This window comes from Aristolochia californica, unplaced genomic scaffold (genome assembly GCF_029961685.1).
Source record: "Aristolochia californica isolate CCGP_79_NKW_82.1479 unplaced genomic scaffold, dmAriCali1.0.hap1 SCAF_16, whole genome shotgun sequence".
NCBI lineage: Eukaryota > Viridiplantae > Streptophyta > Magnoliopsida > Piperales > Aristolochiaceae > Aristolochia > Aristolochia californica.
In genome coordinates this window covers 1,133,741-1,149,821 of record NW_027181837.1, presented here as the reverse complement: position 1 = coordinate 1,149,821, position 16,081 = coordinate 1,133,741, and the positions used below count along the sequence as shown (strand labels likewise).

The 16,081-nt window shown below is 36.0% G+C and overlaps 1 pseudogene; it reads left to right on the top strand.

Annotated features, from left to right (window-relative positions):
- The first annotated feature begins 310 nt into the window (after positions 1–310).
- Positions 311–6,029, top strand: LOC137953631 (uncharacterized; annotated as a pseudogene).
- Positions 6,030–16,081: the final 10,052 nt, after the last annotated feature.

The following is a 16,081-nucleotide window of genomic DNA, read 5'->3' as shown; positions in this document are numbered from 1 at the left end:
CGACTGGAGTGGAAGAAGAGGAAGGGGGCACTGAAGAAGAGGAAGGGGCCACTGAAGAAGAGGAAGGACTGGAATGGAAGAAGAGGAAGGAGCACCGGAGTGGAGTGGAGTGGAGTGGAAGAAGAGGAAGGAGCAGTTGAGTTTGAGTGGAAGAAGACTGAGAAGCTGCTGGATTGGAGTTCAGAAAGCGCGGGAAGGATACGCAAGCTGAGCCCTTAATTTATAAGCGAACAGAGTTTAAACCCCGCAGTTAGTTTAGAAACCGCGTAGTTAGTTAAGATCGTTCGAGTTTAAATCTGGCGGTGGAAGATGAAGGCGCTCCAGAAGATCAACGGCTGCGATACCTCCTTCAGCAGCGCCAGCGGGAAAGGGTCACTGCCCTCTTGATTTCCCCCGCCCCAAGGCACGAAAAGAAAGAGGGCGAGGGGCTCTGGTCTGTGTTGATTCGATTCGTTACCTAGCTGCCTGCAGACGAAGATGGAGTATGAGAACAAGCACGTCCTCGCCCCCATGGTTCGCGTGGTCAGTTGGCAGTACCATGCCTTTTTTTTTTTTTTTTTTCATCTTGCGGTTGATTCCTTCATTCTTTAGCTGTTTATTTGCCCTAAAGAGTGCTATCCCATTCTTGTGCATGTAGGGAACTTTACCATCTCGGCTTTTAGCTGCAGAATATGGTGCAGACATCACTTACGGAGAAGAGATAATCGATCCTAAGATGCTGAAGTGTGAACGGAAGATAAAAGGTAACGCAAAAAAAAAAAAAAAAAAAAAAAAAACAGAGAAATTGTACCGTATGCTGGTTTTAAACATCAAAATTATAGTTTAGAACATGTTTTATGTTCTTTGATAATTTTCAAATTTCCACAGCTTTACTAGGAAATATTGTTTGTTTATCTAGGTGTTTAGCATAGAGGAAATATGGTTCTAAGGTTGCTAGATCTTACTGGTACCAAATCATGTCCTCTGTTACCCGAGAGAAGGATACTGGTTTTACACAAATTCTTGTTCATTCTGTGGTAAAATCTCTTAAATAAATTCTGTTTTCTTCTAGAGTCTCTTGGTACTACAGATTTTGTGGAGAAAGGAACGGCAGCTTTAGTTTTCAGGACTTGCGCCAAGGAGGCAGATTGGGTACTTCAGATTCTGTGAGGGCTCTTGCTGCTGCTCAGATGCTGTATGTTTATTCTTGTTGTATCTTAGATATAGATCAAGTTGTAAATAAGTAAATCTAGTTGGTGATCAATTACCGAGGCATTGCACTTAGTAAGTACTGGCCTAACCGGTCAATCATATGGAATTTATAGAACTCTTACCTTTTCCAGTTATTATGCAAGATAACTTTGACAAGAAAAGGGTATTACCTAACTGATATTTTTCTCAAGTTCTGTATTTTGGTAATGTTTACCTCAGTCATAATTGGAGAATTTTTAGAGTGTATTTCCACTTTCAGGTTCAAAGATGTAGCGGCTATTGACATCAACATGGGCTGCCCCAAGTCATTCTCGATCAGTGGGAGCATGGGTGCAGCTTTATTGTCGAAGCCGGAGCTTATCCATGATGTAATAGATGTGTCTTTATTGAGATATGGCAGTTTCGGGATTTTTATCTTGATTATTGCTATTTTTATCCGGTGTCATATTGTAGTTTCATTTTATGCAGATTTTAACTGCGTTAAGAAGAAACTTAGACACTCCAGTAACTTGTAAAATTCGACTTCTTAAGTCACCTCAAGACACCATAGAGCTTGCTAGACGAATTGAGAAGACTGGTGTCTCTGCTTTTGTGGTTCATGGAAGGTAAACACTTCATATATTCCTAGTCATTTTTTTCTGAATGTTTGTTACAATAAAAAAATATTATTTCTTGTTGCGGTATATTCTGTCTTGATGGTTTATTCTAGTTTTATTTGGTGTTTCTTTGTACTTTGAGTGTTTATATAGGAAATTGCTCACCGATTCTTCCAAGTATTGTTTGCTAAGAATAATAAGATGAGAAAATATTGAATGTTGCGTGCTATTTGAATGAAATGTCTAGGAGCAAATATTCTGGAATGGATGATTTCTGAGAAGATTAACTTGAATATGCTTTGAAAGTTTGACTAGAATTTTGTATATCCGATATGTATCCTGATTTAACCCTTTGGAGTATCGACTTATGTTGAAAATAAAAGTAAATAAAAAATTTGGAAATATATGCTCTTCAGCAATCCTCCATTTTTTAACAAAGTTTCAGACTGGTATTAGATTCCAAACGAGTTTAGTGAACCCTTTTACAATCTTATAGATAAGCTACAAAATTCAGGACCTATTCTGTCTGTTGTATCTTCTCTGGTGAAACTTGAATTGGTATTTCCTCTTGTTTGCTTCATGTATAGGCCTGAAATTAAATTAGATTTAAAAAGGAAGATAAGTATTTAAGCACAAGCGGAGGTTGACAACATGGTGACCTTACAGTGTATCTATTAGAAAGCAGTTGATGAATTTGTGGACATAACAAGCTGATAGAGTAAATCTCATCCTTTTAAAAAATAAAAAATAAAAAGGCAGGTTGAGTTGATAACAGGGAAATGATGGCTGAAAAAGGCACCGTGATTTAGAGTTGTTTGTAGCTCAGGCTGTCAACATAGTTGCAATGCTTAAAAAATTGGCCTAGTGCGTGTTGCCACCTCTATAGTGAACAATGCAATCTCCTACACTCAGGCATCATTATCTTAAAGGTCATTTTAAATGTATGTAATGACTTTACATAAATAATGTTACATATAGTGAAGATTTACATAACTAAGTATAATATATTCAAGCATATTCACAGCAGGTTCTGGCGATATTAGTACTCGGTTCCACAACCATCTGAATTTTTATCTGGTGGATAGGACATTAGATGTTTAGATATGCGATTACTTTTGAGTACTCCTAAGGGTATGCACCCCTGAAACGTCTTGATTAACCTGCCTCAACCTGACCTCCTCCACATGGCAACGTGTTTTTCTCTACAATCCTGCAATCTGGCTGATAAGAAATATATTCATGGGGTTCAGACATTTGCTGACATGGGTATAGTTGGAAATAGTCCCTCTCAATGTCCAGACTTTATGACTTTTGTTTCTGGTTGTCGTTTACTCTTTTTGTACTTAAAATAAGTGAATTTATGCCATTCAAAAAGTGGAAAAAGAGTTTATAAGTTGTAGTGAGAAGAGTGTTTTTCTTCATGTACTAATCTCTTACTTAAATGAATTTATAAGTGGGGAAAAGTGATTGACTTTCAGCCTAATGTGTTCCTATCAAATACAAACCATATCATCATTGTAAGATTTGTTAGTGGGAATTATTCCATATTGGTTAATAATTAGAAGAGTCATGTGGTTCTTAGTTGGGAAAAGGCCCGGTTTTGCTATTTTAGTTTGTATGCTATATGTGTTATTTTTGTTATAGACCCATTGTCCCTTTGAGTAGGTTTGTATGTGAAGGGGAGTGTTAGTGGAAATAATCCCATATTAGTAAATATCAAGAAATGTCCTACGGATATTAGGTGGGAAAAGACCTCCTAACTTCGGTTGGGATGGACCTGGATCCTAATGTGTTCTAGAGCCTCATATTGCAAGAAGGGAGGAAACTATCTATCTTGTCTCCAAATCTATTAGTTTATAACTGAAACTACTTGAATATTGACTTTCAATTAGCACTCTGTATTACATAATATGATTTAACCTCTTAAGTTTCTTTACAAGAAAATGGTTTTTCGTATACTCGAATAGTCCCTCTCAAGTTGGAGCATACAAGTTATAGATTTCCAACTTGTAATATTGTGAATGTAATTGTGCTGATGACAAGGCCCGGGTGAATATATTGGCAAACCACTTTTATTGAAAAGAGATAGTGTGATTCTGCATCTTGTCTCATAAGAAACTACAATCAAGTTCAAAATGTTTGTCCACTCATGAAAGACTAGGTTATTTGCAATGTGAAGAACTGTTTGATTATCACAATAGAATTTCATCTCAGGCTAAATTAGGCGTCTCTCTCCAACACCTTGTTGTGGATGGAGGCCCTGTTTAGCAAGATATTGTAATCTTCATCTTTTTTTTAATACAGATATCTTCTTTAAAAAAAAAAAAAACAATAGAGTTTCATTAGTCCTTCAACTGTCAACTGCAATTCTTGGAGTAATGATTTTAACCAAATCATCTCACAAATCACATGAGTCGTCGCCTTATACTTTGCTTTTGCACTTGATCTTGCTACCATATTTTGTTTTTTTATTCGCTATGTAAACAAATTTATGAGAATTAGGGCGCAATACCCAGGCTTACATTTCCTATCATCTGACAAACCCACCTAGTTTGTATTTGTTAAACCTTTTATACATATATGTCAATAAGATTTATATAACAACCCTTTCCCCGGAGCATGTTTAAATAGCTCAAAAACTCTTTTTTAAGCTCTCTGGTGGGAATAACAGGGAAGTGCATGTATTGACTAATGGCACTAACTCGAATTGCAATATGTTGTTTTGTGATGGATAAATACGTCAACTTTCCCACTAGTCCTTGAAACCTATCTGGATCGTTAACAATTCATCTCCTTTTGCTTCAATTGTTATCATGACATTGAGCTCCATAGGTGTGTCACTAAGTCTAAACCCCAACATCCCTATCTCCTTCAATAGATTAAGAACATATTTTTGTTGGGATAGGTTTATACTAAATCAAGATTTCATGATCTCAATACCAAAAAAATAATTAAAATATCAAGATCCTTTGTTTGGAAGTTATTATGTAAATGATCCTTGATCCTCTTGATCTCATCGTTGTCAACCTATTTCATCTCATAACAAAACTTGGTTTCTTTTTATTAGATCGCTAAGGCTTTATTCTGTTGGTGGGTGAAGTATATCCTATTTTATGCAGGTGGATCTTGTAATTGGAAAATTAAGTTGAAGCTTAGACTAAGATTTCGTGTTGATTTGATTTCAACGCTAGCCAACGATACCAGCGAACCCGCTTGATGGCTTTTAGAGAATGGGAAAGATGATAGGAAGAAAGGTTGGAAGATGAAAGCTTAGGGGAAGCTTCGTTGCCTATGATCGACAGGGATTGGGTTGCAGAACATGCTAGACAGGTTATTCTAAGGTTGTTTTTTTTTTAAATGAAGGTTATTCTAAAGTTAACTGTTGATAAATTTTTCGTTCTCAATACTTAAGTTGTTTTTTCGAACAAAGGTTGTTCTTGTGACTTAGGTTGTCAAATGGGGATTTCTATTGTGAGACCTTAGGTTCAAGTCTCTGCGGGGGTAAAAGGGTGTGTGCATCTTTAGTTTACATTAAAAAAATAGACATTGATCTTAGGGTGATCACCTAGGGAAATATAAAGGAATCGTTCGTTCTACAAGATGATTGTCCTTTTCTGTATCAACGGGAGCACATAGAAAGAGTCAAGGGAAGTATTAATTCAAATCTTATATTAAGATGAGATATGATATTGTGCCACCTTAAGCTTTCGTTCAAGAATCTGAAATTTCTCATTTACACTGAAAATAGACAGTGAATTCTTCTCCCACATACCTATTAACTAACTCGTTTTCTTCCAATTATCTAGAGTAAAACAACTCTCCGCATACACTAACAAGCCCTGACAGGCAAGTTTTGGTATTTTTGACTTATCTATTGCTACCTGGTTATACTCCATATGACTTCAGTCGCGTACTTTATGAATTCACGCAGGGTTTGTCCATGTACCAGGCCAATTATCTGTTTTTTTTAGCCTGGATGAGGTGTAGTGTTAGTGGGAGTAGTCCCACATAGATAATAGTAAGAAATATCCCATAATTTTTAGTTGAGAAACAACTAATTTTGGGTAGTCATTTTTCGGATGGACCTTGTTACCCGAATTTGTCAGAGCTTCTAAGTTGAGAATGAATAACATGGATTTTAAGTTGTCTTTGGGTGTGGATAATGTGCTTTAGGTCTCAAGATTGCTCTTGGGTGATGTAAATGTTATTGGGATCTATATTTGGGCAGCTGAGAGCTCATTCACAACATCAACCACTATACTGTGGCAGGTACTAATTTTTTCCCTTTACTAAATTGACTTGATATATCTTAAACAACCTAACATGTCCAAAAGTGTTTTCAAACCCTTGTTACATTTCATCAAATTTTACTGATTAGACATCTTATTATAGAGGGTTAAGGTTGTTGAGGATGCAGCACAATGTTATGGAAGCGATTTGGATGAAAAGCTACCAATTCATATTTCGTTCAGCCCAAGAAGTTTTTTTTTTACCCAAATCTGTTTTATATCTTATACCTGGGTGGAAAATTCTATTGGGATGCATTGACCTTGTTTTTTTCTGCTTTAGTACTATGCTGGAGGATCCTTATCCCTTTTGCGAGCGACTAATAAGAGATTGTTATGCAGGTGGTCTTGCTGAAATTGCGAGTTGGGGTCTACTTTTTCATCAAGCTGCTTAAGACCTTGTAACTTCAAAATGGGAAAAGTGTTACCATCCCTTCAAAATTTTAAGTGCATGTACAACTTTGAGATGAGGTATTGCTAGATTTCTTCTTGGAGTTTCTCTATGTTTGAATGTTGCTAAAGTCGTCGGTTTTTTTCTTTTTTTTTGGCTATGGTCATGTTATGAGACTTCTTTTAATAGACATACATGAACTGTCTGGTGTTAGATGCTATGAGTTTGGAGACGTTTCTTGATCTAAAGATATGTTATTTCATTCATATTTTTCTGCCTGCATGGATTTTTTTTCTAGTGTTTGTGTATTTTATTTATGGGATACAGGTACTTGTTTTCTTTTCTTTTCTTTTAATATTCTACAAGTGCAATTTTTTTTTTTCTTAATATGTGGTTTCTTTTGCTCAGATTGCCCATTTTTTGTGCTGATGCTTCAAAAGCTTGGTCATTAGGAGATGCCCTCGCAGTGAGATTGCTTCACACGCCAAGGAGTTGAGAGAAGCAAAAGCATTAGTTGATGGCAATCTGGTAAACAAGTTCCAATTTATTTATTCGCTGATTTTTATTTTTACGTCCTCTTTTTTCATTGCATTGTTTGTTATTGTTTTTCTTTGTTCTGTTCTACTAAGAGACAAAAAAGCTGTGAGATCATCATATTTCCTCTTACTGTTTTCCTGAACCCGCTAAATTGTCGTTGTTTTTGCCATTGTTTTTGACAATCCTGTTTGTAGCAAACATTGTCTTTCAAAATTTATTTCAACAAATCTTTTCTAGTCATCCTGAAACAGCCGGTCACTTCTTTCGCCACTGTCCCTTCATGGGCCAGGTTTGGAACACTTTTAACTTTTTAAGTTTGGTCTCAAATTATGCTTCCCGCAATCAGTACCCTCTTTCCTTATCCGAACAGATCCTTTGGGAAAAATTTTGGTAAAATATTTTTGGTCTTTGTCTATTGCCATCATCGCATGGAATCTGTTGAACTAGCATTATAAGAGAATATTTGAGAACATGCAAATGAACCTGGGGGAATTGTGGGGAAAGCAATGCACTGTGTCCTTTTTTAGGCTACACACCCTCCATGTTCTCTCATTAGAAATGTTGGAAAGTAGTTTTTAACTTGGTTACCCACAATTAGAATCTTATGGCTTGGTTGGTGAAAACTCAACTTTGACAGCAGTTTCTGGGTAATCCTGGCCTGCCAAGTAAGAGTGGAGTCATCAGGGACCTGGTATCCTCCTTGTCTTCTCTGCTCTCTTCAGTCATTATGAGGCCACTGGTGGAGCTGGGAGCTCTCTTACAGGGTGTTGGAGTCTTCGGAGATGGTTTTTCTCTCCTGTTATTGTTGAGGAAGACTGCACAGTGGTCATCACTTAGGCCCCAGGGGAGAAAGCTCCTCGGGCTCTTCTTGACATACTTGGACAAAATTGAGGACATTTGCTGATCATTGACTGTAACGTGACATCACACCCTGGAAGTGCAAACAGTATACTCTTTGGCCAGGGTAATTACCTTGCAACACCTTGCTATCAACACCTTGCACTATAATACTATCTTCTTTTTTGACTTTTTGTATTTTTTTCTCCTGTTTTATGTAACATCCTCTTTATCTGCTCCTTGCTCTGTTGAGAGCCCTCCTCTCCTCAAAAGGATTCCTTTTCTTTATTATGAGTTTCAGTCAAAAAGGTTGAAGGAACTTTTGCCATACTCTTAATGTTAAAAAAAGATGGAGAGATAGAAAACCTTGAGTATATTCGTGTAAGCTATTTCTTTTCTTCTATGATTTGGTTTTGTTAGGTGGTAGGGGATCAGCCAAGCACATCTGACACTGCACATGAAGTTGAGCTACTTCTACCCTTCACCAAAGATCCAACTAAAGAAGGTGTGTTAAGGTTTTATCATTGATAAGAAAAGCTATCCAGCTTGTCACATTTAATAAAATAATTTTCAATTTTCTAGTATGAGGTCTTGGTTTCAAATTTCACTAGGGGTAAGGATTAAGGCAAATGTGTAAATGTGTAATCAACATTCAAAATAAATAAATGAACAAAATAGTCTTGAAAGCCATCAAATCAATCAATGCTTACTCTATGAAATTCTGTAAAGCACGCAGCACTGAGGAAGTTATGAGTGTCGTTGTTGTTAGTGGAGCCATATTTTCTTCTGCTTGTGTCCGAAAGTACCTATTTCTCAAGTTATATCAGACATAAAGATAATTGATTTACATATCTCTGTTGCTTATTTTTTTATACATTCATTTTGTTGTTATCCAGGTTTCGTGTGTGCCACCTTTGCTGGAGATTCTTATTCTCAAAAACTTCTCTCTCTCTCTCTCTCTCTCTCTCTCTTTGTGTCAGGTTGATATAATCAACAGCTTAAGGAGTAGGATAGATATACTGTGTGATATATCTGAAGAGGAGAATTCAAGGTTGAAAGTTGACGATGAAGGAAAATTATGAAGTGTTGCTTCTCCTAAGAAGCCTGCTCACAAGCTCCCCTAGCATGAATTAAGGTAAACTTGACATTGTTCTAATTGCCCAGCATACAGAGTTTTCGTCAATTTTGAGGTACGATCGACACCACTTGTTCAGGTTGAAGCATGTTTTCACTTGGTGGGACTGATGGACCTTTTAATCGAGAGATTGTCAACGATGAGCAACTAATAAAATTGTGGTGCTCTAATTAAAAGAAGAAGAGATTTGGAGCTGATTTTAATGGATCTTCAATTGAATGTTTTTCTTTCTAACATAAGAATAGCCATTTTCTTTCCTCGAGCATGTAGCAAAACTTTCAAAGAACCTTGTTCCAGCATTGAGGTTCAAAGGTTGCTCTCACCCCCCTGACACCGAACATGAAGTTGAGTTACTTCTACCCTTCACCAAAGATGAAACTAAAGGTGTGTTAAGGTTTTATCGTTGATAAGAAAAGCTATCTAGTTTGTCACATTTAATAAAATAGTTTTCAATGGCCACATTGTGGGTTTTCTAGTATGAGGTCTTGGTTTCAAATCTCACTAGGGGTAAGGACTAAGGCAAGTGTGTAAATGTGTAACAACATTCAAAATAAATAAATGAAAAAGATAGTTTTGAAAGCCATCAAATCAAACACTTAGGCTAAGATGGGTATTTCGCTCCAACACCTTATTGTGGAGGAAAGCCTACCTAGCTAGGTTTGTTAGTACTTTACTCTATTTTTTTATAGCTTATACACCACATTTCAAAAAAAAAAAAAATCTCAGTTGCTTCTTCTTTATACATTCGTTTTGTTGTTCTCTAGGTTTCGTGTGTTCCACCTTTCCTCTCTCTCTCTCTCTCTCTCTCTCTCTCTCTCTCTCTCTCTCTCTCTCTCTCATTTGTAGATATATTTACCGAAGACCATTTTACAAACACTTTCTTCATAGATCACAAATTTTAATGATAAATATTCCAATGTCTCTAGGGAGGATCTATGCACCAGCTAATGGAAGTGTTGGGGTCACCTTCTCTCTAAGGGACTTAAGAAATGATACATAGTCGTAGGAATTAAACACCCTAATTCCAAACTAAGGAGAATAATATAATAAACGCAGAAGAAGGGAAAAACAAGCACCGAAAAGCACAACAAGATTTATACAGTTTCGCCTCAAGGTGAGACTACGTTCTGTCTTCTGCCGCTGCTGTAATCCTATGAAGATGAAATAGTTTACAAAAGAAATCGCACACTTACAGGTATTTCTCTCTAACATCTCGGGTTGCAACTTGAGATGCTCATCGGATTAAGATTATAAAACCCTAAAAGCAGAGCCCCTCAATTATAAAGAGAAAATTAGGGCAACCACGATACAAGAGTAAAATTTTCAAAGTGCCCTTAATGAAACAACAGTCAATATATCATGGACTGGGCGAGGGTTCTGCCCCCTACACCCACGGGAGGGGGGCTTCCCGCCCCTATCCAACCTCCACGACGACTTGACCGCGTAGGTTGATCCGCGACCAACTCAGTGTAGGGCATTAATTAGGCTCCACAACTTAACAACCTTCTCTCTAAGTTACTTGAGAAATGATACATAGTCTTACGCATGAATAGCAGCATTATCTCTACCAAAATAGGATCCGTATGACCCAAAAGGTCCTCAGAAGGATTAGAGCAGTAGCTCCATCGTTCCATCTAAACACTGCTTCAAACTTTATTGGGCCTGGATTTTCCCAAGAACAGCCATCAAATTAAAACTGATACAGCCTTGATCTAAGGGATACCTGTTTGTCCTTCTTTACTTTAGAGAGAGTGTCAACCCTTTCTTTCTGTCTCTCAGAGGATAGGAGGGACTCTACACCTCCCTCTGACTCCCCCACGTCGACCCTCTCCTTCTAACCCTCAGAGAAGAGGAGGGACTCTCTGCTACTCCCTTTCCTTCCTCCTGAGTTTGGGAGAAAGGAGAGGAGAAGCTTCCTCCCTCTGATTTTTGTAAATAAATGTTAAATTAATTTATAAAAATAAAAAATGGTATTTATGTCCTTCTTTGGCAAAAAATATCAAGAAAGTGAGCATAGTGATTATTGAGATACAAATCCAGTGAGATTAAGAGTAATTTTCAATTTGTTAGGGGGTGAGAGCAATTAACCCACCAAAGAAAAAAGATTGTTATTTACTTTTATGCTAGGATCAAATGTATTGTGCCCAAGCTGTTGTTATGTTATTTGGTTGTATAATTTGACTGAGTTTTAACTAATTGATATTATTAAATGCTTTGGCAACAGAAAGCCATGCAATCACTTCTTTCTTAGAAGAATTCTTGTTCCTTGGCAACCTGGTATCTGCATCTGTGACTATCTACAGTCATCAGAGTCCATTCAGGTTTGTTTCTCTCACATATTAGTAAAGGTGTCTGTTACAACACAACCTAGGTCCATGGAGATAACTGATGTCCAGGGGTGTAAATGGGTAAAGTACAAAATAAAGTAAGAGTATTCTATTACCCATTTGTTTTTGGTTCTGTCTGGTTACAGAAATAACTCTTCATTACTCTTCATTGAGGGCTAAAAACACTCATGCGTTAGTATAGAACTGAAAAAACATCTTACTTCCTCCTGGTCATTTTTTCTTTCTTTTGCCCAGTTAGGTTAGCATGGCTTGAAACAGTTTTTACACAACAACATCAGAAACGAAGAGAAAGTCCTGCATCCCTTGCATTGTACAAAACTTTATTCTAGTTTTACCCGTAAGTTCTGATATTACAGTTTCATTGCGAGAATATAAAAGACAGATTTTATAGAAAGACATCTTCAAGGAAAAAGAACCACAGATTTGTACTACAGCTTGCATTTGAAACTCGGAAGATTGTTTAGTGGCAAGGACTATTTGTTAAGTGGAGGACTTGCAGCCCCACATGCAGACTCAGTAATCTACAGATGAATTAGCAGCACTAAGGAGACAAGCTGAAGCTTCAATGCAACAACTTGCTGCATTCCCATGCAGTTCATAGCAAAGGATGTTCAAACTGAAGATGAGTCTAAAAACCCTTCCCATGATGTCACAATGATGGACGGGTAATAAAGCTTGAAATTCAGTTTCAAAAACTCCACAGCTGCACCTAACAGTGGCTAGAGGAAGAGGGCACTAGGCAGGGAATCAAGTAGAGGGGAATGTGGCTCAGGTTGGATGGAATTTTGATAGTAAAGGTGCAGTATCTGTTAATTTTGAGAAGTCAACAATCAGCAACCACGGCCATTCTTCCGGTTGCTAATAAATTCAGTTTAGTAAGTCAACAGTTGAATTGAAAATTGGAAGGTTCAGTCCGTAACTTACATTGTTGTAATGGTACTTATTTTAAAAAGTCCATAGTGTGAGTTTTAGTAGGATACTCGGTCCTAGAAAGTTATAAATAAAGGATTAGAGACTGTTGCTATAGTTTTGAATCAGATTTAATTTATTCAAAACACTTTGAACTCAAGTTTAGCATCTACTTCTCTGCTTCTCTTAGTTTTGTTTTGCTAGTTTCCTTCACAATCCAACATCAGCTTATAGGGTGCATTGCAGAAACAGCCAAGAAGATCTAGGAGACATACCAAATGTTCACGACACGTTTCTACAGCAAGGAAAGGTGGACAGTTTAAACTTGATATTGCAGAGCGATCACTGTTCCCAGCGTTTGCCACCATTAGTGGAAGAGCATCAACCCCATCCAAATAGCCATCCCCACCAAAGACACCCACTGCTGTTTGCATTGTCCTGTAAACCAGTTGAATGAAAAGTTTATACTTCGAATGCACAACCTGAACAGGCTCAGGAAAAATCTCATAAATGAATCTCATTTATACAAGTCTAAAACTATTCTAGTTTTATCCGTAAGTTCTGATATTACAGTTTCATTGCAAGAATATAAAAGACAGATTTTATAGAAAGACATCTTCAAGGAAAAAAGAACCACAATTCATAAAAAAAAAAGTCTAAAACCATTTGGAGTATCGACTTATGTCGAAAATAAAAGTAAAAAAAAAATCTGGAAATATATGCTCTTCAGCAATCCTCCATTTTTTAACAAAGTTTCAGACTGGTATTAGATTCCAAACGAGTTTAGTGAACCTTTTTGCAATACTATAGATAAGCTACAAAATTCAGGACCTATTCTGTCTGTTGTATCTTCTCTGGTGAAACTTGAATTGGTATTTCCTCTTGTTTGCTTCATGTATAGGCCTGAAATTAAATTAGATTTAAAAAGGAAGATAAGTATTTAAGCACAAGCGGAGGTTGACAACATGGTGACCTTACGGTGTATCTATTAGAAAGCAGTTGATGAATTTGTGGACATAACAAGTTGATAGAGTTAATCTCATCCTTTAAAAAAAAAAAAAAGGCAGGTTGAGTTGATAATAGGGAAATGACGGATGAAAAAGGCACCATGATTTAGAGTTGTTTGTAGCTCAGGCTGTCAACACAGTTGCAATGCTTAAAAAATTGGCTTAGTGCGTGTTGCCACCTCTATAGTGAACAATGCAATCTCCTACACTCAGGCATCATTATCTTAAAGGTCATTTTAAATATATGTAACGACTTTACATAAATAATGTTACATATAGTGAAGATTTACATAACTAAGTATAATATATTCAAGCATATTCACAGCAGGTTCTGGCGATATTAGTACTCGGTTCCACAACCATCTGAATTTTTATCTGGTGCATAGGACATTAGATGTTTAGATATGCGATTACTTTTGAGTACTCCTAAGGGTATGCACCCCTGAAACGTCCTGATTAACCTGCCTCAACCTGACCTCCTCCACATGGCAACGTGTTTTTCTCTACAATCCTGCAATCTGGCTGATAAGAAATATATTCATGGGGTTCAGACATTTGCTGACATGGGTATAGTTGGAAATAGTCCCTCTCAATGTCCAGACTTTATGACTTTTGTTTCTGGTTGTCGTTTACTCTTTTTGTACTTAAAATAAGTGAATTTATGCCATTCAAAAAGTAGAAAAAGAGTTTATAAGTTGTAGTGAGAAGAGTGTTTTTCTCCATGTACTAATCTCTTACTTAAATGAATTTATAAGTGGGGAAAAGTGATCGACTTTCAGCCTAACGTGTTCCTATCAAATACAAACCATATCATCATTGTAAGATTTGTTAGTGGGAATTATTCCATATTGGTTAATAATTAGAAGAGTCATGTGGTTCTTAGTTGGGAAAAAGGCCCGGTTTTGCTATTTTAGTTTGTATGCTATATGTGTTATTTTTGTTATAGACCCATTGTCCCTTTGAGTAGGTTTGTATGTGAAGGGGAGTGTTAGTGGAAATAATTCCATATTTTTAAATATCAAGAAAAGTCATACGGATATTTGGTGGGAAAAGACCTCCTAACTTCGATTGGGATGGACCTGGATCCTAATGTGTTCTAGAGCCTCATCTTCGCACTTGGTGTTAGAGTTGACGACTTCACGTGCACTAGAAAACAGTTTTCGGTGTTAGTGCACCAACATGAGAAAAATATAAAAAACAAGAGAATCCCTAAACCCTTATAGTACACTTAATTACAACATAATCCTTAAACCCCAAATTAGGTAAAACAACCATTATTACTACACGAATAAGTTATTTAATATATAATTAAATATATGAATTGAATTAGATATTTTATTGTGCATTTGTATGGTAATTACATGAGCCAATGAGATGTGCACATGATTAATTACAAATAATAAATAAATAATGTTATAAATAAAAAAACGAAAGTAATACGTTGAGTTATTATTTTATTAATAACATATGATATACTTTAACCTAAAAATAAATAATTTAAGAGAAAACTTTATCTAATCATAACTTTAACACACTATATATTTGTACATAATATATTTTATGTATTATTAATTAATAATATATTATCACAAAATTTTAAAACCATTGGTTTAATTAACTATAGTAATCGGAAAATTATGCCAAAATAATTTTAAAATATTTATTTTAACAATATTTTAATTATGACTATTAAATCACTATTTTAATATATTAATTATAAAATAAATAAAAATAATTATTTTTATAAATAAAATTTATAAATTAATGATTTTTATGACGATAGTTTAATTTTTCCTAACTTAGGAAAAATTAAAACATCGTCGTCTTCCTCAACGGCGAGCCAGCAGGCAACGACGACAACAAACGCCAATAGAGGCGGCGCTACGACGGTACGCCGAGAGGGAGGCCGAGATGCTCCGGGGGGGAGGAGAAGAAAGGAACGCCGAGAGAGAAGAGAAGTCGTCGCCGAGGGAGGAAGGCCTCCCTCCCTCTCCCTCTCGACTCCGTCGCAGAGCCTCTCGGTTTCCCGTACTCTACAACGGAGGTCGAGAGGGAGACCAGAGAGGGACGGTGGAGACGAGAGAGGGAGCAGAGAGTTCGGGGTTTAGGGAGACGACAGAGGGGTTGCAGGAACGAAATGAGCAGAAATGAGCGAGACGGAACATGAAGATCATGTCAGTCATGTACATGAAGATCATCTTCGCACTTGGTGTTAGTGTTGACGATTTCATGTGCACTGGAAAACAGTTTCCAGTGTTAGTACCCCAACATGAGAAAAACATAAAAAACAAGAAAATCCCTAAACATTTACAGTACACTTAATTATAACATAATCCTTAAACACCAAATGAGGTAAAACAACCATTATTACTATACGAATAAGTTATTTAATGTATAATTAAATATATTAATATATTTATTAATTGAATTAGATATTTTATTGTGCATTAATATGGTAATTACATGAGCCAATGAAATACGTACATGATTAATTACAAATAATAAATAAATAACGTTATAAATAACAAAAATGAAAGTAATACGTTGAGTTATTAATTTATTAATAACATATGATATACTTTAACCTAAAAATGAATAATTTAAGAGAAAAAATTGATCTAATCATAAATTTAACACACTATATATTTGTACATAATATATTTTATGTATTATTAATTAATAATATATTATCACAAAATTTAAAACCATTGGTTTAATTAACTATAGCAATCGGATAATTATGCCAAAATAATTTATCAAATATTTATTTTAATAATATTTTAATTATGACTATTAAATCACTATTTTAATATAGTAATTATAAAATAAATAAAATAGTTATTT